A 25578-nucleotide genomic window follows, 5' to 3' on the forward strand; every position below is an offset into this window, starting at 1 on the left:
CATGCTTGTTGTCTCCCCCACTCACTTGGTACCTACAACTCCTTGTCTGCCTTGCTTTTTGTTTCATGTCTCATCCCCTCACTTGGACTAAACTGTGAGGTCAACAATTCAGAGGCCACACTCAAATATGCAAAAATGGAACATTCTTTATATTTTGGAACTGAGTGAAATCTCTTGTAAATCCCATCCTGCTGAATGGTGTTGGGGAATGAGGAATTTAAATTTTCCAATGGATATATCAGTATCAAAGGCCTACTGACATTCTAAGGTAAACTTGTAGGGATTTCAATATTTAATCAGGACTATCTTCACTTCACCTTCTCTGGCTCTTGTATTTCAAAGATAATTCTGAGTTCAAGGGGGTTTTGGGGTGGTAGCCTAGTGATGCTGAAGCAGGAGCTTCAGGACCTAATGCTTTTGGGAGAATGGTGGGGAGGAGGTTCTGGACTGCTTATTTTGTTTTTTTTCTTTTATATGTAATTTATTGTCAAATTGGTTTCCATACAACACCCAGTGCTCATCCCAACAGGTGCCCTCCTCAGTGCCCATCACCCACTTTCCCTTCCCCCCCACCTCCCATCAACCCTCAGTTTGTTCTCAGTATTCAAGAGTCTCTTATTGTTTGCCTCCTTTCCTCTCTGTAGCTTTCTCTTTCCTCCTTCCTCTCCCCCCTGTCTTCTGTTAAGTTTCTCAGGATCCACATATGAGTGAAAACATATGGTATCTATCGTTCTCTGCCTGACTTATTTCACTAAGCATAACACTCTCCAGTTCCATCCGTGTTGCTACAAATGGTCAGATTTCATTATGTCTTATTGACAAGTAGTATTCCATTGTATATACAAACCACATCTTCTTTATCCATTTGTAAGTTGATGGACATTTAGGCTTTTTCCATAATTTGGCTATTGTTGAAAGTGCTGTTATGAACATTGGCGTACAAGTGCCCCTATACATCAGCACTCCTGTATCCCTTGGGCAAATTCCTAGCAGTGCTATTGCTGGGTCATAGGGTAGATCTATTTTTAATTTTTTGAGGAAACTCCACACTGTTCTCCAGAGTGGCTGCACCAGTTTGCATTCCCACCAACAGTGCAAGAGGGTTCCCATTTCTCCACATCCTCTCCAGCATCTATAGTCTCCTGATTTGCTCATTTTAGCCACTCTGACTGCATGAGGTGGTATCTCAGTGTGGTTTTGATTTGTATTTCCCTGATGAGGAATGACATTGAGCATCTTTTCATATGCCTTTTGGCCTGCCTATTTTGGAGGTGGCCATTGAAGTCATGGTGGTAAAATGTATAGTGCCCTGAATAACCAAACCTTCTTTGGTCCCAAGTGACACAGCCCCAGTCAAGATCTAGGGGGCCTGCAATGCAACTCAACTAACAGCCTCAATCTCCTTTGAAAGTCTATCAAACCTTTGCACTTCTTCCATGACACTAGAGGCAGGAATGCTTGAGAAATGCTAATGATAGCCATCTTCCCTTCTTACATAATTCCCCGTTAGTCCAAGCTACAAACTATGTGGAACCAAGTTGTCCCAGGTCCATGCTGAACATGAAATTTTTTTCTTAGAGGCTTGTAATATTTTCCAGACTAAATCCCAAGAAATAAAAAGCAAGTTTTCCTGAAGTGGAAGTTATCCAAACTTATGGGGGTATTTGCCTAGGTCTCCACAACCTCTCCCACAGGGGTCATCTAGAACTTCCACTGCTGACTTCTTGCTTCCCTTCCTCTATCTTCTCTCACAGGAAGGTCTCTTTCCTTCTTTCCTAATGGACACTCTCTTTATACCAGCTCCTAATTTTTTTCTAACATGGTCAGTAATGAAGGTCTAGAGTCTAAGGTAGCTAGGCCTGCCTATTGATTTATAAATGGGACAGCTCTATGAATTTAGAAAATATGTTTCCTTTTGACAACCTAACTACAGTCTTAAAAAGTTAGCTTTGAGACTCAAAACTGACCAGGAAAACAAGAGGTACAGGAAATGAATATATATCAGAAATTACTATTACTGATACATATAGTGCATCTTGGGCAGGGGGTAGGGGGTAGGGACCCAGCACAAATCTGAGAAAAGAGCCAGTAGTCATGATAAATGTTTGTTAAACTGAGGAAAGAAGATACATAAAGGATGTTCCATTCCACTGTAACCACCTCTTTCTTACTTTCTGCCACACCAGTCTTGGCAGATGTATACCAGATGGCTTAAGTGCCACTCCTAAATTCTAGCTTACCATATCCTGAAGTCTAATAAATTCTCTCCAGTTCTCCTTCTCCATCCTCCTCCCCACTCATTCACCTAATAGAAAGCTGGGCAACTGCTTTGAAATGTCACACCTGAAGTTAGCTCAGCTTGAAAAGTTTAAAAATAGTCAATTCGAGCAACAAAGGTGTTTACCAGAAACAAACACTGTTAACAGCTCCTCCTTGACACACTTCAAGTTCCCACAGGGTGACAGAGTTGGTGTGTGAACAAGGACCCTCCTGCTTCTTTCTTCTGCTCTCTGACAGCCTTCAACATCCAGACTTCTTTCTTCCTAGGCAAGCTAGGTATGCCCCAGTCCCAGAAAAGTGAGCACAAGAGAATTTCTTCTTCCCATACCTGAATCCTTAACCCTTTATTACAATCTGATTATTTCCATCTCTTTCCATGTCAGTGATGTAATAAAGTACAAGTTTTTCCGTACCACTTATCATTCTGTATTATAATCATACATTTTATTTGTTTATAGACATACAGTGTAGTAATTAAGAGCAAAGACTTTTTAACAAGTTTGCTGAGCTCAGATTCCTGCCTTTGTTACTTTCTGGGTGTGTGAACTTGAAACAAATAATTAACCTCGCTCTTTCCTGGTTGCCTCATTGCAAAATAGAAATAATTGTCATTCCTATCTCATAAGGTTGCTGTAAAATTTAAGTGATGTAATATGCATAAAGCCTTAAGAATAGGGCTTGACAGGCAGTGCACCTTATATAAGTGCTTGCTATTACTAATATTTATCTGGATCTCTCTCCTCAACTAGATCATAAACTCCTTGACAGTAGGTACTCTATAGGTTTGAGGACTTCAGCACCATGGAAAGGATCTGACACAGAATAGGGTTTAGTTATAATTTTTTTAAACATTTAAAATATCATATATATATATATATATATATGTGTGTGTATATGTATATATATATATATATATATATATATATATATATGAATGATACCTATTGTGACAAACAATTGAATGAATAAGTATTTTTCCACCTTTCAGGATCATCTCTTCATCCAACACTCCTACCATGCTGTCCTTCTTTTCTGTTCACCCTTTCCCTGATTATTCTTAGTACTAGTCACATGCACATCCTGGTCATTATTTTTAGTTTGTCAGAATGACAGTTTGGGAAGGGGCATGGCAGGGGCATTTTCACAGTGTGGGTTATTGATACCTGGATATGCTCAAAAGTCTCCTTCCCATGAAGGCTTCCTAGGCCACCCTATCTAAATTACATTTCTTATTCCTTTTCAATGCTATAGTCTTTCTCTCTGACGTTTATTGTTATTTAACATCCTTTTTATTTTACTCACTTATCTTGCTTATTGTCTGTCTCCCCCTCTAGAATGTAAACTTCATGAGGAGAGGGTTATTTATCTCTTTTGTTTATCCTTGTATCCCTAGACTCTAGAACAGTGCCTGGCCTGATGCATAATAAGGTCTTAGATAAATATCTTTGAATGAATACATAGATGCATACATACATACATATTCTTAAGAATATAATCCATACAAACCTCCAGGTCTAGAGATTTGATGTTGCCTAAATGCATAGACCTAATTAACATCCCCTTGAAGTCACAGAGTGTAGCCTGCAAGTGAATCAAGAATGCCAACCCCTTCCACCTGGGATCACAGAGCAATGATCTTGGTGAGGTCAAAAAGCAGGAGGAAAACACTCACCTGACATTTCAAAGTCCATTGAAATAGCAACCTGACACAGAGAACCAGCACATTTCCAGCAGCTGCCTGCTTCTTTTCCAGTAAATGTCTTACTTGGTTCTGTGCTCTGACATGACTCTGCATTAGAATCTGGCAGACTTTGAGGGAAACATTAGCTATCTAGAGCCCAGTGCTACATACACCTCTTCCAAGTCATCTGAAGAGAGATAATTTGAGATTATAACTGGCTAGCAAAAGGTAACTCCTATTGGTTAAGCCCCAACTCCATGTTAGGCACTCTCCTATGAGTCTTACAAAGAAGATTCCACTTAATCCTCAAACACCCTCTGGAATAAGCATCCCAAGCACCATTTTGTAAGAAAATGATGATTCAGGCACATCAAGTTATTAGCCCCAGGCCCCACAGTAGGTCTTAATTCAAGAATTTTAATCCAAGCCCAAGGCTTTCCCACTATTAAACTTTTTTTGCTCTGAGTGTGAGGTACAGAAAGCTTCCAGTCTCACGGGCCAAGGATCAGATTCATCACTTCTATTCTCAACTCATCAGTCAGAAGTGGTCAGACCCCACCCAGAAAAAGGGGACTTGGGAAGTGAAATCATACCATGGCCCAGAAAGGGGAAAGGGGGCCAGCATATTTGGCAAACAGCACCGATGATTATCTTAATGACTAAAGCACCAGGAGCTCAGCAAAATCTGGGGTGCTTTTTGTGGCTGAGATTGACTTCTTCATTGACCTAGTGGGATGGGAGTTCAGCATTCAAAGCAAATAAAATTCCTGTACTCAGGCATCTGTGGACTGAGTCTTCTATCTACTAAATGTGTTGGAATCATAACACATGGAATTAAATGTCATGTGAGGGATTTAGGCTCAGTCAAGACTTCTATGGATGGATAATTTTAATCAAGCACAGCCTGAACTACAAGGTAACAAAAGACTCTTCATATCAGAAGAGTGAGCCTTGATCCATTTATTGTTCTTCCCGGATGTCCTCATTTACTAGTAGGACCAGTGTCCAAAAGTGGACAGCTAAGGTGCTTGGGTCGGTTATGACTTCTTCTGTGGCTGATTAAAATGCCTGTTTCACTGTTAAGGTCAGGAGAGTCCCTGCTGCAGCTCTGGAAGCAATAACTGGCTGCCTACAATGGATGACAGCCATCTGGCATGGGGCTGGAGATGAATATGTGGCGATGAGGTCATGATGCATCCAGTCTCTTATGCAACAATTCAGCAAACACTCACTGAGAACCTGCTTTGTATGTTAATGCTAGACACGCAGCTTAAGAAGAGCTGTGGAAATGTAAAACCAAGACCAAGAGAAGCAGAGCTAAGGAGTCAGTAACACTCCCTAGATCCTGTGGGTGAGCAATTGATTGTTCAGGGAACCTGGGAAGTTGAAATGACAGCTGAGCAGCTAGGCCAGAAGGGCTTGGTAGATGGTTTGTGGCCTGAAGGGCCTAGAGACCACTCACTTCTCTCGTCCAAAAGGACAGTTGGGGTGGGGTGGGGGTGGGGCTCTTTTTTCCTTCTCTCTGACATTTTGAGGGTTAGCTCTGTTTCACACGATTAGCCTGTGGCAACCGGGCAGCGAGATGAGACTCGCTGCATCCCCCAGCCCATAAAGCCTGCCCCTGCTTCACGCTGAAAATTACAGGCTTATATTACAGGGCGCGTGTTAGGGAAGTAGCTGGAGGTTGCTGATACAATCAGAGTTCAGGTAGCTTTATTGAGAATTGTGAAATGAAACTGTGTTACTACGTGCCCAAATCTCAACAAGAAATTTCCCCCATCACCAAAAAACCCCCCAAAAAACAAAAAAACAATAACTGAAACTGGTTTTTTCTTTTCTTCCCCTCCTCCTCCTCCTCCTCCTCCTCTTCCTCCTCCTCATTTTCCTCTTCCTCCTCCTCCTTCTTCTTGTTCTTGTTCTTGTTCTTCTTCTTTGTAAAATTAGTATACCAAGCTGTAGCCAGGAATCTAGAATCTTTTTTTTGGCTTAGGAAGAGCAAGATTTCCCCAGAATAAAGCAGTACTCTAAGGACCAAAGGAGGGAAGACTATTGGCACAGAAGGCCTCCAGGGTACCAGCTGCAAGAGGTGTTTCTGGGAGTGCCAGGGTAGAGGCAGGATACAGACAAGGTACAAATAGAGACACCTCAGAGGATGCTTAGCAGGACAGCACAGAGACCCAGGCTCAGGACTTGGCACTCCCAGACAACTCTGCAGCATTTCTCCTTTAGTCATTTACATTTGGGGGATCTGGATCCAATTTTGTTGGAAATTTTTGCTTTTTTTCCTTCTTTAATGTTTTTGTTAAGGCAAAGCTATGATGGATAAATCCAGAAAAGTAATTGCCTCTGAGGGGTGGGTGCAGAGATTATCTGGGAAGGGGTGTGACCCAACTTTGTAGAGTGATGAAATGCTCCATATCTTGAGAGGGGCAAGGGTTACATGGATGTATGCATTTATCAAAACTCATCCAATGGCAAATTTAAGATTTGTGCATTTCATGCTGTAAATCTTACCTCTAAAGTAAAAAAAAAAAAACATAAATATTTAACTCTAGTTGATAATATGCATGTTGCAATATTTAGGGGTGAGTGTGCTGATGCCTGCAATTTATGTTAAAATGCCCCCAAAGCAAAGATAAAATCCTGGATGGAGAGAGGAATGGACAGGTGAAAGGATACACAATAAAATAAGTAAAGTGTCGATTGTAGAATCTCAGTTATGGGCTTACTTAAAATTCTTTGAATTTTACTGTATGTTGGAAAATTTTCATAATAAAATACTGAAGGAATAGATTACTTTCATGAGGTCAACATTTCATAATTTTTTCTGATTAGAATCCTCTAGGATATTTGTTTTAAAAATAAACACATGAAGACCTCTTTTTGGAGATTTGGGGACTAGGCTATTCGAATTTTTAGTCAGCCCTCCTGGCTGAGTCTGGTGGTGAGGTGTGTTTGGGAAACACTGAGTTAAATCAACTTGCTCCTGAAACATTGATATTGGATGCAAGGAAGAGTGACCAATGGGATAACGAGGGAGGACAGCCTCTCACCATCAAATCAGACTCTACACGTGGCCGCAGGAATCTCAGGATTACCAAGCTCCTAAGTGATTATGAAGTGCAATAAGTTTTGAGAAACACCAATTTTGGAAACATCTGCACAAAGAAACAAGAATATCTCAGCCAAACTGTCTGACTCTGGTCCTAAAATCCCCTCAAATGTGTGATTAAGCTGTAAGTTAGGATAAAATGTACCAGTTAGTCCACTGCCCTCTTCCTGTGGGATTGATGTGGTTATTCCAAGGGAATGTCTCTGGCTTTCTCTTGGGCCCTCCTAAGGCTGATGAGGGACAAAGCTTCAGATCTACCAAGGCACATCACCAGAGCCGGCGAGGGAGAGAATATATACCTCCTACTGCATGCCTTTACCTCCCACAGAACACTGAATAATACTAATACCACACAGCTCCTTCTGCTCCAAGTGGGTATTGTGTGGTGGGCAGGCTGGGGGACAAGAGCTGAAAGATGAGTGACCCTCAGAGAGGCTCTGGTGCAGCAGGGGGGACAAGACCAGCACAGAGCAGTGAGGGAGCAGGGAGTGGTCAGTGCTGGGTACTTCCGGATGAGAGGAGAGCCCAGTGAGAGCTGGGGCATCCTGGGAGATGCTAGACTCCAAGTGCACTCAGAGAATCAAGCAAGATTGCCTCACAGGAGGACAAAGATGTGTTAAGAGTGATCCAGCTGCAGAGGGCCTCCATTACCTCAGCCCAAGCACACATACAGCAGTAGTGTGTGTTTGTACGAATGAGTGAAGTATAAAAAATAGGCAGGGGAAAAATACAGAGCAACTTCGCTCTTGGAAGGGAAGGGAAGGAGGTAGGAGAGATTAGAAGGGGTGGCCTTTAGCTCATCTGTAACTAGTTTATTTCCCAACAGAAGAAGAGACAAAGCATAAAAGTCAGAGAGATAGAGTGACTGATCTTTGTTTTGTAATCTTGCATTGACACACTTGATGGGTGATGCTCAAAGCCCTGATTTTGATGCAACCTGCCAAGATGACGTAGGGAACTTCAGCACTCAGCTCTGTAATCCCCACAGCCACCGTCCGGTGCCCCAGCTGAACCTCTGTCCCTTTCTCTCTGGCTCAACACACACTTTCCATCACAAGTGACACAAGAGGTGCTATTGTATGTTTGTGTCAGCTCTAAATGATAAAACATTTCTAAACTTAGCTCCTAAATTCAGGGTTAGGTTCTCTCACTAGATATTGGGTTCTAGAGACAAAAGTGAAAACCAAGCAAGTCCAAATTACTCTTGGACAGGGCTTATGTCACCAGTTCGGTGTTTGATGTCGTGTGAGGATTAGCACAAAGTGGAGACATGCACCCCACAGCCCATAAATAAGAACACTGAGTAGATTAGAGATGGGGCAAGAGGCATAGAGATGACTGAGTGAACTCCACACATCCCTCGTTTTGGACTCATTTGCTCCTGAGCAGATTCACTGAAACAATTCAAATGGCTTTTTTTTCTTTTTTAAATGTTTTTCTATGCAAAGTGTAGATACTTTCCTTAACATAAAGGAAATGCACCTAGGATGTGGCTCCACTGAGATAGGTGGAAATGATCAGGAACTGCTGAAATCATGGCAATGCCCCCGCCATCCTCCTGCCCTGCCCTCTGGCGTGATTTATATATAATGTTAGTTTCCATGCTGCATCTTGTATTTAAGGTGGGGGCTCTATAAGCAGTGCCAACATAGGGGGCAAGTGCTGGGCACACAGATGTTCTGTTCAATCATCCTTCTGAGAGAAGGGCTCTGAGTAGTTTCTGCTGAAATCTGGGGTGAAGCCAAGGGCAAGAGCAATATAGTCTGTGCTAAAGGTAGCCAGCCTAGTCTTTGAGGGATCAGGTCTCCTCAAAACAGTAAAAGGAAGTAAATCAGACAACTTCATGCCTGTCTTTCTGGATTCCTACCCTCCCCCAGCCCAGCATAGCCTTGGACCAAAAGTTGTAAACTGGTGGCTCACAAATGCTTTTTGATTTTTGGAAACTTGGCTACATTCACATCATATTTCACATCCTAGCCTTCTCTCAAAACATCAGGGGACCTAACAGCTCAGGGCTTACACCACCACCCCCACCCCCTACCCCCCCAGCAAGAAGGCATTGGGGATGAGCAATACCACCCTCTTTGGAAGGAACCCTCTCTGATTCAGAGAAAACCCACCATTCAGATGGATTTGTTTTTATCATCAGCCTGTTGCTGATGGCCAGGCCTAGGGGACCCTACCCTGAGCCTTGGTGGTCAGAGAGTTGGTGGGCATGTGGGCAGAGAGAAGTGGTTCTTGGACACACTGTCCTTATAGTTCGGCACCCAAACAGCCACTGAGCCACTTCCTAGGAAAAAAGCCAATCTTATATCTGGTCCATGACACAACATGAGCCATCAGGGTTCTCAAGTGTGGGGTTTTCTTCTAATGAAATATAAGCAGGACTCAGTTCCAGCCACCCAAGACTGACACCTTCTGTTTCCCAGAGGCAGCTGAGAAGGGTACAGACACACCCACATCCCAAATGGGGAAAGAAGACATTTGCCACAGCTGCCTTTCCTGCACCTGCCAGGCAAGTCCTGATCCTCTTGTGAGTGAGTTCTTGTGGGAGCCGAGTCTAGACCCTGGGGCAGGGAGAGGTGAGGATTATGGAAAGGTAACTGTTGAACTGGAGCATTTGTGAATAACTTAGCAACTGCCTACTTGCCCTTTTCTGCACATCTACCTATAATTTTAACTTTCAGGGCACAATAGAATTGTTCTGGAAGCAGCACAGCTCGTGGTGCACTTCCGTAGTGAGAGAGGAGGTGGATGAAGGCCAAAAAGCACTTGTGTTGTGATTTCTCAACAAGGATACGAATGCCACGCTTCCTACTTGCATGACACTATACACTTTCCAAAGCACTTCCATGTGTACTTTATTTATTTCTCAAACTGCCTGTGAGAAAAGGAGCTGTTTCAGAGCTGCAGAATCTGAGGCCCAGCTAAGCTGAGTGATAGGCCAAATGTCACACTGTTGGTGAGTGTCCCAGTCCAGACCAGAGTTAGAGGGACTTCTTGTGGACCTCCTTTCTCCCTGAGGATTTCATGGCAAGCAGATTAATGAGGTTTGGTTGCCATGGGCACTGGAGATGCTTCTCTCACTCAGCACCTGGGGCGTGACAGACTTTACCTGTGGCTGCAAACAGCCCCAGACAGGAATGAGTTCCAGCCCGTTGGAAACCCTCAGGGCCTATGGGATGCCTGGAGATGCCCTGAATGAGCTGTCACTGCCCCCCTCCCTTGCACACCGACAGAGGCTCACGGCCCCTCCCTACTGTGACATTTCTCAGCATCAGAACTCAAGCAGACAAGCTCCGCTGGGCCAAGACAGTCTGGGCAATCAAAGTCTGCAGCTGTGATGGAGGCCTGGCATTTAAGTCTATTGATCAATGACAGAAGTAAAACACAAGGCGAAAAATGCACAGGGAGCTCTTGTTGTCAGAACCAAATAGAGGCTTCTCCTCTCTGTTTTGAAGGCAGCTGCAAAGAGAGAGAGAGAGAGAGAGAGAGAGGAGAAAAAAACAACCATAAAGCCAGGAGAAAGTGGCACCTAAGGATTTTTATTGGTTTTGAAAGGTTTCAGGCAGGGGATGCCGAGAGCAAAGGAATTGAGATGCTCTGGGCTCGCATGAGGATATGGGGGGAGGTAATCTGGGTGAAGCTTTTGACTTTCCGATAGAGATGGATTCTGTTTATGTTCAGCAGTCCAAATGCAAATGTTGTGGCTGCACGCCGTGAAGGTGACAACTTTCTGCCATAAGTGCAAGACGGGCCCCGTGCCTTCCTGAATGCTATTGAAGTAACCCAGTTGTAGGTGTTTTTCTCTGTCTCTGTTAAGTGCCAGCCCCCAAGGAAAGCTGAGGCTCTATCCACTTTACTGGAGGGAAGAAAGGTGTGTGTGCCTGAAGAAGGGGGAAGGAAAGGCAAGGGATGCAAGGTACCCTCAGCACCAGAGTGCACAGCAGATGGAGAGGGAAGGTCCCTGGGTTTTGTGTGCCCTGGGCCAAGTCACTCATCCTCTCTGAGCTTGTTTCCTTGTCTCCTAAAAAATAAGGAGGCGAAGGTAACGCCCTTGAAGATCCCTTCTGATCCATGAAATGACTTCAATAATTCATCAGCCTGCAGAGCTCAGGCTGGAGTGGAGCAGTGAGCCAGGTCCAGCCTCTCAAGGGCAAGAAGGTGCTGTCTGGACAGAGGTGTGCTTTGGGAGCAAAGAAGTCCAGCCACCTGCGCCTCCTCAAACTTTTGTGAGAACCAAGCCCCACCACCCTGACCCCAGTGGATCTGCAGAGATTCCACTTTGGAGTGGGACCCAAGTAAATGCATTTTTACAGTTTGGTTATGCTAGGTCACAGTGATGCAGGGAGTCTGGGGCCCATGCACTGAGGACACTGGCATCATTGTTAAGGACATGTCCTTTGGATTCAGACTACTGGGTCTGATCTCATCTCTGTCACTTTCCAGCTGTGTCTTGTGGCCCACTTGATTAATCTCTCTGAGCCTCAGTTTCCTCATTTGTACAATATTACTGACAATACCTACCTTCCAGCATTGCTGTAGGGATGAAGTGAGCTAATAATGTATGTAAAGCCCTTAGTCCAGAATCATGTCTAATGAGGGCTCAGTAAGTTGTAGTTGATGCCTTTATCATACTATCATAACTATGATGGTTATGGGAGGGGCTTGGTAGGGAGCAGGTCAGTTGGCAGAACAGGTATGAAGATTTAGTCCAAGGATAAAAATTCTTCAGCATCCCATAGCCATGTTCATCACAAAGTGCGACTTAAATTTCTTATATAACAATTGGAGATCTTTTATCTTTACCTGCCCAAACTTGGTACCGGCCTGCTCTTAAATGCAGCCATTTACACTTTCCACTTAGTTTAGGGTAAGCAATTCCAAAGATCCCACCAGTCAGAGGCAAAAGCTCTTCATCTCCTCCCTGATCATTTGAGTCCACTCATCTCCAGACACTCTAGCTCAAAATTACCCTTGGCCTTGGGATGTAATAGGGTGATCCTTTCCTGGGATGGGGCTGAGAGTAATAAGGAAGAGAATGGAAGAAGGCTGTGAAGTCCCTTAGATATTGGTGCATGGCGGGGGGAGGGGGTAAACTCAAAAGTCTATAGGACAGGCAGGAATTGCCAATGTATGAAGTGGCCCTGGAGAAGGAGGAGCTGATGAGCGATTCAGAAAGTGGATGCCCCATTGAATGGGACAAATGTCTACTTAGCAGAGTCAATTGTTGGCATACATAAGGATAATCAGGGTTCCAAGATGTGATCTTTTGAAAGAAGACATAAATCCATATTTTTTAAATGAAATCTCCTTATTTGTAAATGTTGTCCATTAAATCAGTTCCTTTCCAAAAACACATATCAAAGATCTGGAGATCCTCCAGGAAACCTTCTTTTCTTTCTCTACATGACCAGACTTTTCCCTCCTTCCACCCTTTGGCACCCCCCATGCCCTCACCCAGTGCTCTGTGTCTGACCCACACTGGCTCCCAAGACATCCTGTCTTGTTCCAGCTATTACATGTGTATCCTGAGAAGTATGGACTTTACCATGAGAGAGCCCTAGATTTGAATCCCAGCTCTGTTATTCACTAGTCACATGGATTTCTCTGAGCCTCAGTTTCCTTACCAGTAAAATGGGATCATTACAGTATCTATGTCACAGTGCTGACATAAGGGTTATAGCACAGGGCCTGCTGCTCTTTAAGTGTATCTTCTCCAGCTCTCCCACATCACACAGGGCTCACATAGTGTTGATTACTTGATTCAGTTTTACAACATGGTTTTTTTTAAGACTCTGTTTTTTAGAGCAGTAGGTTCACAGCAAAATTGAGAGGAAGATACAGAGATTTCCCACAACTCTCTGCCTCCACTCATGCTTAGCCTCTCCTGTTATCATCACTCATTAGAGTGGTTCATGTTACAAATGATGAACTTGCACTAACACATCATAATCACCAGAGTCCATAGTTTACATTAGAGTCCACTCTTGGTGTTGCACATTCTATGGGCTTGGACTAATGTGTAATGACCTATAGCCACCAATATGGTATCCTACAGAGTAATTCACTGCCCTGAAAATACTCTATACTCTTCCTATTCATCCCTCCCCTTCCACTCACTCTTGGCAACCACTGATCTTTTTACTGTCTCCATAGTTTTGCCTTCTCCAGAATATCATATACTTGTAATCAAATGGTATATAGCCTTTCCAGATTGTCTTCTTTCACTTATTTTTTAATTTTTTTAACGTTTATTTATTTTGAGGGATAGAGAGACAGAGTGCAAGCAGGGGAGGGGCAGAGAGAGGGAGGGAGACACAGAATCTGAAGCAGGCTCCAGGCTCTGAGCTGTCAGCACAGAGTCCGGCACAGAACTCGAACTCAAGAACTGTGAGATCATGACCTGAGCCAAAATCAGACACTTAACTGACTGAGCCACCCAGGCACCCCTCTTTCACTTATTAATATACATTTAAAGTTTCCTTCATGCCTTTTCATGATTTGATAGCTCACTTCTTTTTAGCACTGAATAGCACTCATTGTCTGGATGTACCACAAGGACATCTTGGTTGCTTCCAAGTTTTGGCAATTATGAATAAAGCCACTATAAAGTTCCAAGTACAGGTTTTTGTGTGGTCATGTTTTCAACTTCTTTGGGTAAATACCAAGGACAGCAATTGCTAGATCATATGGTAAGAGTGTATTTAGTTTTGTAAGAAAGTCTTCCAAAGTGGCTGCACCATTTTGCATTTCCACCAACAATGAATGAGAGTTTCTGTTGTTCCGCATCCTTGCCATCATTTGATGTCGTCAGTGTTCCAAATTTGGCAATTCTGATAGCTGTGTCTTGGTGTCTTGTTGTTTTTTTTTAATTTGCATTTCCCTAATGTATGATGTGAACAATTCTTCATATGCTTATTTGCCATCTGTACATCTTCTCCAGTGAGGTGTCTGTTCAGGTCTGCAACCTATTTTTTCATGGAGTTATTTTCTATTATTAAGTTTTAAGTTTTCTTGGTATATTTTAGATAATGGTCCTTTCCCAGATAAGTCTTTTGTAAATATTTTTCCCCGGTCTTTGGCTTTTCATTCTCTTGGCAGTGTCTTTTGCAGAACAGATGTTTTGTTTTTTTTTTTTAACTTTAATGAACTTTATCTTATCAATGAGTTCCCGTCATGAATTGTGGCTTTAGTGTTATATCTGAAAAGCCATTGCCAGATTTATGGTCGCCTAGATTTTCTTCTATGTTATCTTCTTGGTTTTGAAGTTCTGCATTTTACATTTAGGTCTGTGATCCACTTTGAGTTAATTTTTGTGAAAGCCATAAAGTCTGGGTCTATATTTTCTTTGCATGTAGATGTCCAGTTATTCACCATGGGGATTTTGCACCAAAAAAATATTAAGTATTTTATAGACTTCACAATGGTACTCATTACACAGAAAAGAATGGAGCACACTGTTCTCTGATGAGGAGTACTAGGAATGCAGGAAATTTCAGTTCCTACAGCATTGACAACCTGTAGCCACTAGCCCATGAGGTGAGCATTCTTTGGAAAAAGTGAGAGAGTCAGAAATGACCTCAAGATTGTGTCTTTGTAAAAAGAATTTTAAAAAATTAAAAATTTAAATAAATAGATAAATTTAAATAAATTGTAAAAGAAATTAAAATTAAATAAAATTTTTAAAGAAGATTGTGTCTTTGCAAAATGTCTCTGTTTATCAGGAGAAATAAGAGGGATTGGAAATTTCAGTTCAACCAAGGTGAAAAAAGATGCCCAGGATATCCCCTCCAAAGGCAAATGGGGCTTCTACTGATGATTATCTGCTTTCCTGGACTTTGATTCCAATGATATTAAAAATGCAACCCCTTAAAGATTCAAGTCAAGCATGCAGAGAAACTTTGTTTGTAAGAAAGAACAAATACTTGAGTACAGCATACCAGAGAATATAAATAAATATAATTGGGATTTCAGATTTAGCAGAATTCCTTCCTTTAATGACCCAATCAATGACTGGAAAAATGAGTACCACCAGATGAAAATAAGTGGTGACCATCCTTGCCTAAGTATAATGGAGAATTGAGCCAAACATCTAAATAATTCATATCTGCTATAACAGGGCTGGGCTAGCAAATGAGAGTAGGAAAGAATCATAGCTCTCAGGAAAAGAGCAAATTTCTGAGGTCCAATACTGGAAGATCATCTTTCATCTGCATGATGATTATGCACTGAACTCTGTAAGGCTAGACTTACTGTTTAGATGGACTAAAGTTATAGCAGTCCTTATTGTTGAAAACTATGGCTCAAAACAGAGCCTATGGAGTGCTTTAACCCAAGCCTGTGTTGCTACTCAAAATATGGGTTTCATCAGCAATAGCACTGCTAGGAATTTATCCAAGGGATACAGGAGTACTGATGCATAGGGGCACTTGTACCCCAATGTTTATAGCAGCACTCTCAACAATAGCCAAATTATGGAAAGAGCCTAAATGTCCATCAACTGATGAATGGATAAAGAAATTGTGGTTTATATACACAATGGAATACTACGTGGCAATGAGAAAAAATGAAATATGGCCTTTTGTAGCAACGTGGATGGAACTGGAGAGTGTGATGCTAAGTGAAATAAGCCATACAGAGAAAGACAGATACCATATGGTTTCACTTTTATGTGGATCCTGAGAAACTTAACAGAAACCCATGGGTGAGGGGAAGAAAAAAAAAAAAAAAGAGGTTAGAGTGGGAGAGAGCCAAAGCATAAGAGACTCTTAAAAACTGAGAACAAACTGAGGGTTGATGGGGGGTGGGAGGGAGGGGAGGGTGGGTGATGGGTATTGAGGAGGGCACCTTTTGGGATGAGCACTGGGTGTTGTATGGAAACCAATTTGACAATAAATTTCACATATTAAAAAAATATATGGGTTTCATGATCAACTGTCCTTCTTTAATCAATATCTGGTTTTACAATATCACTTGCTTATACCTCGTTCCCAGTACCAGATTTGCTTCAACACATCATACCATCCATCTTGGTCAGCAAAGATTTTCTGTTTGTAGTCCATTTTCTTTGCAGAAAATGTTGGATCAGTCAGCTAGTCCTATTCTCTTTTCTGGGAACTGCCTTTCTTCCAGAGAGATTAGCCTCTGGCGCTATGTTCATAATACATGACCCTGCCCCATAGGTTCGGCTGATTTCATCAAGTGGACCCCTGACTCAAAAATGTGCTGAATTCTCTCTCCTACAAAATTCTGGTTGTGAGATATAGCAAGTAAGGGTAGTGAGCTGATCCAAATCTATGGCAAGTGTATTGATCAGAGTTCTTTTGTTGCCAGCAAAACAAACCAACGTTGGTTATTTATTGGAATAAATAATTATTAGAATGCGGATACCTTGGAGAATTATTGGTAAAGCTAAAAAACCTGAAAAGGACAGAACCAAGGCAACTCTTGGCTTTAAGAAATGGCAACTTTAGAAATAGTCTTATGGGAAAAACAGACTGGTATGGGTGCTACAGCCAGAATTAGATAAATCCCAACTGTTCAGAATCTCTAAATTTCTGATCAAGATTCAAATTCCAGAGAGTGAGCATCTAATTGGCCTGTTTTGAGTGATGTGGTTTCCCCTTACCTAGGGCAGAGTAGGACCCCTGTTTACAATTCCACCAAGCTATATTCAAAAGGGAAAAGATAATTTTTCAAAAGAAAATTGAAGTGATGGTAGAAAGGGCAATGAATGCTGGATAGTCAAAAGCAACAACACCCAGGGTCACCAAAGATGTTCCGCTCCAGCCTTTTCTGGAGACGTAATTATTCTGTCTTTCTAGGATTCCATGAGAAGCCCCATTATCCTTCCAGCAAATTCCTTTTTCTGTTTAAGCTGGCTTGAGTTGGTTTATGTTACTTTCAATCAAAAGATTCTTAACTAAGACACTTTTCATCCATTTCTGTAAGAGATGAACCTCAGCTTTGGCCCTCACTTGAAAGAGACCTCTGTATCGATTGGATAGCCCATAAGAAATTAGTGACCTGTAAGATCAGAATTAGTGTGCACCAAATGAGCTATGTGTGTTGGCCTCAGATCAATGTCCCCAATCTGTTCATTTCCATTCACTGATCCTCTCCATCCCAGCCATGCCCTCTTACTCCAGCCCTGAGTAGATAATAGAACAATTTTTAAATACAACAAGGAATGTGAGGTTGGAAATGCTCTCACATAAAGCAAATAAGCCAATGGAGCCATGGTAACAAGGCAGATGTGTATTTCATTACCTTGAATCCTACAGGGGAGAATATGCCTATTGAATCCCATGGCTGCCAGGCCAGTCAAAGACAAACATCTCAGGGCAAGGATATTCTGCAGTCCATTTTCCTTGGAGAAAGAAAAGGAATTTCTCTCTATATGACTGAGTGAATGGGTGAGGCAGCTCTCTGGATCACAGAAATAGGGGGAGGTTCTGTAAATGGCTTCAGAGTCCCTTTCCATAGAAATATTCTTGCTTGAACAGGCGCCATTATTATAACAATAGCAACAAAAGTAATAATAATAGGTCAATGCTTTACATAGCTGCTATGTTTCTAGCACTGTACTAAGTGTCTAAGATCAGTTTTTCTTGAACTGGTTCAAAGAACATCAAGTGTCCAAGTCAGACTCATCTTCTCTTGGTTGTTTTAAAAATAAAATTCAACAAGTTGTGTTTTGCTGTGAAAGGTATAGACTGGCATGTTTAAGATGAAGTGTAAATCATTCTAAGTTTGGACTGTGTGAAAGACTCTGAGATCCCTTCCTTTTTGGGAACAGGGAGAGGAGGAGGATATTTATAGCCCAATGCAATTAATGGTGGAATTTTCTTAAGTGAGGTTAAACTTAAAATATTACAGGCAATATCCTCTGCTCATAGTCTGGGGGTGTAAGCTTCTAGGCATTCCAGCCTCCCGGCCTCAACTCCTACTGCTTTACATATGGCCACATGGCTTTTCTGATGCTTCTCACACACAGGATAAGCATTCTCCATCTGATTTTGCTGTGTTTAGCCTGCCATATCTCTGGAAAACAAAGTAACATAAAATGGCACTGGGGATCCAGATGCCTCCCTTTACTAGCTGAGTGATCTTAGACAGTAACACCCTTGGATTGAGGTGCAGTCTCCTCATTGATAGATATGGATAATATGTCCTGCCCTTATACTTCACAGGGCTGTTAAGAGGATTTACTGAGATATTATGTATGAGAATATTTTGGAGTTCATTTCCAAGGGCTCTACATTTTTAATTGATTATTGTTCTAATCATCCTGTGTGAATTAACTGATAAAGTTAGTAAGACCCTTTGGAGCCAAGAGAGAGGATGGGGAAATTTTAACAGTGGGGAATAAGAAAGCAATTTGAGAGAAGATGGGGAGAGTGGCTAGGTCTATATGTGGAATACTTATCCTGGGCAGAGGGAGTCACAACTGGACCCTTGAGTTAAAATTGTATACAGAGTATACATAAATGTGAAGATATGCATTTTTCCGAAGTATGGGGCCTTAGATTTCATCCTATTTCCAAGGAGGTCCATAATCCAGAATGTCAAAAAGCCATTGGTCTGTGATAGTGGGACGCAAATTTTGAAAGAACATAACTCACTGAATGGGATCAGGGAAGCAGACACAACTTTCGAATTTAATGAGACAGGGAAGGAAGGCCAGAAAGATGCTCTAGTCAAATTGGCTCCGTCTTATTTTGCCTAGAGTCCAAAGATCCATCCAGTAACAACCAAAATTATATTTTACTTCTGTATCAATCAGCTTCTGCTGCATAACACATGACCTCAAATCTTAATAGGTTAAAACAATAAGCATTTATTCAACATATTTTTCTACAGGTCAGCAATTTGGACTAGTCTAAGTTTGGTGACTTCTTTCATCTCAGGTGGCCTCACCCGTGAATCTGTAATTGGCTGCCAAATTGTCTGGGGATTGACTGATCTAGGGTGGCTTCAAGTGCGCAGCTCATCCCTTGTTCACATGGCAGCTAGGCAGGGATCCAAGAGAACAAGTGGAAGCTTCTTGGGGCTTTGTCTCAGAACTGGTGCACCATGACTTCTGCTGCACTATATTACCCAAATCCAGTCACATGGCTACCCCATATTCAAAAGAAGGAGAAGTAGATTCCACCTTCTGATGGAACAAGATATAAAATCATTTTGTAAAGAACATGGATGCAAGGAGGAGTGAAGGATTGTCCCATTTTTATAATCAACTACCCCTCCCAAGCCCGTGCCTAGTTCACCAGCCAATTTTGGTCCCTTATATTAATAGCAGTTGTGGTCTTCTCCTTGATTTTATACCAGCATCTTTGGAAAAAGAAGAAAACATCAGGTAGAGATTATGTATGGTGTCAGGGGCCCAGAGAGAAGAGTGACTTGTCCAAGGTCACAGAGCAAATGAGCAGAACAATCAGGTCTAGGACTGCCTCCTGGCATTCCTATTCTGTTATCAGCTACTTCACACCAAACCTCATTCAATTACAAATTGTCCTAAGGTTTTGGGACTTCTAAGAGCAAGAACCTGCATCAGTGTTTCTCAAAGTGTTTGTGATGAAGGACCAGCTTTTGTTGTTATTTTGTTGGTTTCATTTCTAACTCATCATGGATTAATACTAGTATGAAGCTCATGCCAAGTACGACTTATCACATGATCTTGACAGTACTCAAACTGCTTTATTATCTATTAGATGAAGCAAGACCTGTGATCTTACACATTTGTCTGTCATTGCAATGCCAAATTGCTATAAATTTTTTTTAATATTTACTCTTACTTTCTGCAATTATCTCACAGCAGATTGGTAACAAACAGTTGGCACAGCAAGATCACACCTTTAAGTAGCATTGCTCTCTGTCCACTGTTTCATTTTATCTTCATGATATCCCAATGAGGTAGGAAAACCAAGAACTAGTGGCCCATTTGAATCAGATAAGGAAACTGAGGCCAGGAAAAGTAAAAGGCTTATCCAAGATCACAGAAGTCTAGGCCAGGAGCAGGACCCAGGTGTCTGGACCCACTGTTCAGTCCTCTTCTCATCCTGCACCACATCACTCTGCCTCCCTCAATTACATTTTTAAAACATTAATGAACCTGCCAAGTTAAAGAAACCAGTTTTTTCTTTACACCCCAAACCCCAAGCTCAACCTGAGTTACTGAGGCTGATGAAAGTTTACCTTTTACATTAGGGATTTGTGCGTTATTTACATAATCAGATTCCCCTACTATCCCCAAATGCTCAGAGAAACTAATTCAAAATAGTTATACTACATTTCACGTTTAAACATTTAATGGGCTCTTCATCACTCCTCTGGGTGTGTGGGGGTCCTAGGGTGGTGATGAGGATGTTTCTCCTGGGTGCTATGCAAAGGGAAGTTGCCAATGCAGCAGAAGTACAGACCCCACTTACAGGCAGCCTGTGGCAGTGTTTTCCTGCTGCCACATCATTCATGTTCCATGGTTTCATCAAGGAGAGGAAGGAGATCCTGCCCATCTGTGGCGCTGGGTTCTATAACATGCACCACTCTAGCCTTAGAAGAGGCATAACCCCCCTGAGTTTTTTGGGGGGCCTGAGCTCTGTGGTGCTTCAGACATTTAAGTATCACACCTTTAAGTAGCATTGCTACTTTCACCTCAACTTCACAGACCTTACAATCCCTGAACTATCCTACAAGCATAATGCAAGATGGAAAACCCTTGGTGGATTTGGCCCTGGGACCTGATGCAGGGGCAAGCCTCAGGGGTGGCAGTTTGACATCAAGGCATTGAAGAAACAAGGCCACTCTCGAGTCTGAGAGTTCATCAAGGGGTCCTGGACCCTTGGGACCCAAGGTTTCAGGGCTGCTGGTGGAGTGTTCTTCAAAGCATCATTTCATCCAGGGTTTGATAACTGTGCTCCATATCCTAATTGTTTTATGTATTTCCTTCCAGCAAAAGATTCAAAAGCTTACAAAAAAGGCAAAGGGAAGCACTGAGGTAGTCCGACCAACTCGTCTAAGTGGAGAAAGTTAGATTCAAACTGGAGAGTGACATGGCCAAGGCCACCCAGCTAACAGAGAACAGAGACAGCAGAGTCTCTTCCCCTGGGCTCTTTCCACCATACGTCTGATGCTCTAATTTCCTCTTAATTTCCAAAGTCTTTCCTGGACTCGGGTAGAAGGTGGATCTGTTAAAATCAGCAGAGTCCTGATGACTCTCTGGAAAACCCTCATTGCTGCCTTGAGTCCTCACATATTCCCTCTGCCTGGAATGCTCTTGCTACAGGTGGTCATGTGTAGGCCCCCGATGGCACTGACATCTTCTTGATCTAATGCCATCTCAGAGAGGTCTTCGCTGCTTCTCTCCCATCTTACAAACACATGCCAGGCATCTTCTCCCACATCTCTGTTTTATTTTCTTCATAGTCCTTATTAGCAACTGAACTTGTCTTGTTTGTTTATTTGTTAGGTAAATTGATGTCTGTCTCTCTCAATGGAATGTAAAGTCATGAGATCAGGGACTTCGTGTATTTCATCTACCATTTTATCCTCAGATCCTAACACACTGCCTGTCACATAGTAGGCACTTCATTAATCTTCAAATGAATGAATGTCTATCTTCATTTGTGTACCGAGGCACAAGACCTTCAGAATAATAGCAATTTGCTCCAGCGTTCAGTAGTGTTTGTCACCACAAATTGTCCCTGATCGTGGTCGGCACATGCATTTGTAAAGGAATCTACATGAATCTCTCATCTCCGAGATGCTCACAGCTGAGCTGCTCTGGCAACATCTCATCCACTAAACATAAGGGCCATAGAAAAAGCATCCAGACCCACTTGGCCTTGGTTTCCTGGGTAACCAAGGTTGTGTGCTTAGATACACATGACCAAGCAGGATTCTCCCAGGGGACATAAGCATTGAAGACTCAGGCACCGGCTGCATGTTTTTCACTCTGTCAAGTAGCCATTGCCTGATACTGACAACCAGTTCAATGGTTTGATCTCTGGGGCTAGACCCAAACTCTCAGGGGACAAGTTCCCCAGCCCCAATACCATATGTTTACCTCCAAGCTCAGGGAACACTGGCACTCCAGTCTGTGCAAGATGTAATTATATGCTAATTTGCATTTTGTTGTATATATATTATTGAGAACAGACAAAAATTTAATGGCACATTCTTCTATGCATGGACACCAACCCATGCCTTATATGCTGGTCTAAACATTCTTCATGAGATGAAGATAAACAAAAGTTTACACGGTGGTTCATAGGAGCGAGAGTGAGTACAGATGTGTTGTGATTGGCCAAAACAGTATTTTTTTCTAATTTAATTAGTTGTTGCCATTTAAAAGTCAGGAGCTTCTCATAAAAATCCAGATTTCCAGGTTCTCTAGCTTAGTTTCCCTGGAAAGCAGGCACTGAGATAAGATGGGGGATAGGTAGTTTATGTGGAAGTTGATCCCAGAAATCAATAGTAAGGGAGTAGAAAGCTGAAACAGACACAGAGGAAAAGCTGACAAAAGGGTAATTACTGCTGGAAGCAACAGAGGCTTGACTGCACTGGAACTTCTGGGATGCAAGCAGAATGTTTTCCAGAATCAATGGCCTAAAAGATGAGAGGCTGTGACATTTATGCACCAGTGCTCATCTCCACTGGAAACATTAACTTCCTCCCTCTTGTGCACACTATTTCAAGCAAGCCAGGTTTGCTTATCAACTGATTTGACTCCTATGACTGGAGAAGACTCTGGTTAAAAAGAGAAAGACATGTAGCAGGAGTTTGAGGTGAGATGCTATCCTTGGTAAGTGAGTTAGAATTGCCCACCACAGTTGCAGCTGAAATCAGAAGTGAAACATGCAGGTGTGACAAAGTACCAAAAAGCATCTGCTACAGTCCACCCCTTGGACATATCAGATGCACTAGCTATAACCATAGTTCCTCCAAGAATGTGGTATTTCTTCTGATAGATATATTAGCTGGAATATGGAGTAGTTTACAGATTTCCACTTGGCCTTTTCTACTTTAATGGTTCTTATTCACAGGTCAGGGATCTATGTGAGTGTTATACCAACACTTAAGTATATCCATCCTACTGATATACTTCAGGTCTACCATGGCTCCATGCAATCCATTGTAAGATGGACTTGAGTCAGGATTTCATTTATTATCTTACCTCCCAAGCCCTTACTCTAATCAAGAGGCCACTGTGATATTTTGGTTCCTCTAGCATAACTGTGATCTATGACTCTGTATGCGATAGCCCTAGTAAATTTGGGATACTCCTCTTTTCTTTGTTACAGTTATTCTCGTATATTGTTGCCAATAATTTAGGGAGGGATTAAGAGAATATTTATTGAGTAAACAAATAAAATGTCACTGTTGTGGCATTTCAGAGTTTTTCTTCAAGAAGAACCATCCTCCTTTCAACCAATAGGCCCTGAATCTGAAAATTCAATCATGTGTAGACCCTGAGTGAGGAATTGTAATCTTCCATTGCTGTCACTAATGTCACCCCTTGCTCATCAGTTCTCAATTATTTCCCATTATACAAGTCAAGTAATAACCATCATCAGCTTCCCAACTATCTTGCTTCTGTGAATGTCATCATCTATTGACCATTCTGATACATCTTTGTGAGTCAAAGAACTCTGGTTGTCATCCTAGCTTTGCTGCCAACTGTGGCCACTATGAACACCTTTCCTCTGATGTAAAGTGCTGCCAGCTGGTTTCTGCAATTATGGAGCCCAGTTCCATGGCCATGTCTCCTACAGTCAATCTTATCCTACAGCAGTCACCATTGAGCTTTTCAGTCATGCTGGTGCCCCCCAGTACTGTATTTTTTGTAACTTCCCAGTGAATTGCATGGCTTCTGATCCCTCCCAGGGAAACAGTCAGATACATGGTACTCAGTGGTACTCCATTACAACACTTACTTTCCTTGGCCTTATCATTCATTTCACAATACTTTGCCATACCCAGCTGATTTATTGTAATGCATTATCACGCTCAAACTTCAAGGATCCATTCCCAAAGCTTCATAGGGTGAGCTCTATGTGTCCTTACCAGAATGCTAAGCCCTAAGTCACAGGAGAGGATACCTATATCAATAAATTCACCCTGATACAGCCTGCATTCTGTTCCACATGATCCAATTCCAACCAGATCTTCTCTCACACACATTTCCCAGGCTCCTGCTGGTACATATCAGCCAGGTCCTACACTCCTTTAGTGAGGAAGCTTTTTATTTTCTGGAAAGGGACTTTATTTCACTTTGTCTATATTGAGACTTGTCATTGGTCTAGTTATTGGTATGGAAACAGGGAGGGGAAACAAGAGTGGATTTTTAGGAACATCTATCCAATAAAGTTCTCCTGGAGAGAGAAGACTATTCTCCTCTTACAAGAGAAAAGGGACTGCATTTATTGCCCAAGAGAATTCAGGGAAATCTAAGAGTTCGAGTTTTGTAGACATATCTACCCAAATGTCCCAAGTCCATGACCCAGGGCCCCACTCCTTTCCTAACATGGTTCTGACTTTAGTATAGGAGATCTGTTGAAGCTCACATTCTGTCTACAGCCATAGGAGATGAGAGCCACTTTAAAACTTCCATGGAAGTTCTATAATTTACAATAAAAGGGTGCATTATCAAGATTTCTGCTAATGGCAATGAGGGTTTAATTCAACACTAATCTCTGGAAAGCACACAAAATGCTTCCTAGAATTATCTACCAGAAAGATGAGAGGCTGAAAAATTTATCCACCAGCTCCCATCCCCCCTTGGTTGAGGGGTGGTCCCTGAAGTGTTAACTTGCTCACATTTTTAGACTACACTTATATGCAGACCAGTGCATCCCACAAATTTAGGAAAGATCTTGAGGCACAAAGATGGCATGTTGTCACCCTAAGATGACTAGGAGTTCACATGGATCTGTGCCTATAGCTGAAATAAGAACTGGGTCAAGAAAATGAAACATGGCATCTTCATCTCCTTAAAGACATATTCTAATGTCAAAATTTTCAAAGGCAACAGTTATCTGGAGATAAGGAGTGAACAAATACTCTATCTCTTTGCTGGACTCTATATGGAGATAAGGTTGAACATATATTCCCCAAATCATCATGGTCTCCACCTGCTCAGCTTCACTAATTTAGAAAAAGTTACCTTGCCTCTGTAGACATTAGACTTTTAAACCCTAAATTAGAAGAGCCAGTGAACATAAAATTCAGATGTAACAGAGAGATAACCAATACTTTCTTCAATACTTTCCAATACTGAACCATACTTTTCAATACTGAACCAATACTTTCATTGTATGAGTAAGAAGACAGGTCCATCAAAATGTAATTGACATGGGGCATTAGAATTCTGATGTTCTAGTATTGCTGTTCTTCCCATTTTCCTCTCCTTTCTACACCTCAAGCCCCTGCTAATTTTCTCATGAGAGGGAGTAAATGATTCCATGAAGCCCATAACTATTTCTGGAAACAAATCTATATTCAC

The sequence above is a fragment of the Lynx rufus genome, unplaced genomic scaffold, assembly GCF_022079265.1.
Source record: "Lynx rufus isolate CCGP_SWC_20201006 ecotype Redwood Valley unplaced genomic scaffold, mLynRuf1.p SCAF_16, whole genome shotgun sequence".
NCBI lineage: Eukaryota > Metazoa > Chordata > Mammalia > Carnivora > Felidae > Lynx > Lynx rufus.